Raw genomic sequence first — 1,817 nt, 5'->3', positions numbered from 1 at the left:
TTTGTTGTTGTTGTTGTTGTTAGTTATCACCGAGTTGATTCGGACTCATGGCAACTGCAAGTGTGTGGAGGAAAGCCGTGCTATGGGACACTCAAGCAGATTGCTAGGCTTGTCTTTGGAGGAACCTCTGGGTGGGTTTGAACCACCAGCCTTTTGGCTAACAGTTGAGTCCTGAACCCTTTGTGTCATCAGGGACTGTGTCGAAAGCAATTATCAACAATTTTTGAAATTTAAGGTTCATAAAATTTCATAGACAGGACCACTGAGGATCCCAGGGGAAAAAGATGGTTCATTCAGACTGGATAAGTAGTTTGGAAAAGACACTCTACAAATTTGTAGAGTCCTGGTGTGACGCTGTAGGATACGCACTCAACCGCAATTTGGTTTGAACCACAAGTTTGGTGGTTCAAACACATCAGATGCTCCTAGGAAAGCCTATATAAGGTCACTATGAGTCGGAATTGACTCAACCGCACCTAACAACAGTTCAGTACCCTGGATTTAGCAATACCTGGAAGCTGTTACCAACCCTTGGTTGGAAGGATGACAGAGAGTAAATGAAGCAGGGATACCTGGACACTGATTGGGCAGCAGTATGGAGACCAACTGGTATGAATTACTGCATTGGTAAGGAAAGCAGTTAACCCAGAATAACCAAGCAGAGAAGAAAAAGGGACAAGAGCCCTGTCTCATACTTCTCCCACCCCACCAATTTCTTACCATTGCCCTGCTGATGACAACCAACTGTGCCAAGAGGATAAGGGAGTCTGATTGTTCAGAGCACACTTGTCAGACTCCTGGGGCAGAGAGAAGAAGGAAGATGTCCTGCACAAGTGTCTAGTCTTTAGCATCATGGAGGATTAGGTGAGTTGTTAGGTGCCATCAAACCATTCCAATTCATAGTGACCCTATGTATAACCAAGCCAAACACTGTCAGTCCTGTACCATCCTCACCATTATTTTGTTGGAGTTCATTGTTGCAGACACTGTCACAATCTGTCTCATTAAGGGTCTTCTTCTTTGAAGCTGACCCTCTACTTAACCAAGCATGATATCCTTCTCCAGGGACTAGACAGATTGACTCGGTGTAAAGAAAAGACATAACAGGCACACAACTTTCCTGATATAAAACCACTCAGGATCCCCTTGCTGTGGTAGAAATCTTTCAACAAACTGATCCAGCATGGAAAGTGTTCACATCTACACCAACAAATGCCTAAGACAGATGTGTGGCCAACTGATCTTGGTTTACATACGGATTCTGCATAAGCACAATGAAGTGGTCTGGAATTTCCGTTCTTCGCAATATTATCCTTAATTTGTTATGATTTGTATAGGCCATAAATCACAGGTAACATTTTTCTGGTATTCTCTTTCACAGTGTTAGCAAGGCAATAAAAGTACACAAACACCACTGAGTTGAGATTTTCTCCTATCATAAAGAAGATTTCAAGAGAAATAAAAAGGAAAGAACTTTCTCAATATGTTACTCAATATCTAAGCAAGCTATCCTCATAAGTCGTAAGGCTCTTACACTTTGGAATATGAAGCAAAACCATATTTAGTAAAACCATAAAAATTACACAGACATACTAGTTATTGGAGAAAGTATCTTACCATTGCATCCATGGTGGGGATGGGAGGGGGTGAATTTATAGAAACATCTCACCAATATACTCCATGAGATCAAAGAATATAGGTATTTCTACATCTACACACAGAATGCAGCTCATTCTCATTCGTGTACCATTTACCAATTTTGCCAAATATTACAAGTTAGAATCAAAGCAAATTTAAAAAACCCCAAAGATTGAAAA

The sequence above is a fragment of the Chrysochloris asiatica genome, unplaced genomic scaffold (genome assembly GCF_000296735.1).
Source record: "Chrysochloris asiatica unplaced genomic scaffold, ChrAsi1.0 scaffold00023, whole genome shotgun sequence".
Classification (NCBI taxonomy): Eukaryota; Metazoa; Chordata; class Mammalia; order Afrosoricida; family Chrysochloridae; genus Chrysochloris; species Chrysochloris asiatica.
This window is presented reverse-complemented; position numbering follows the sequence as displayed.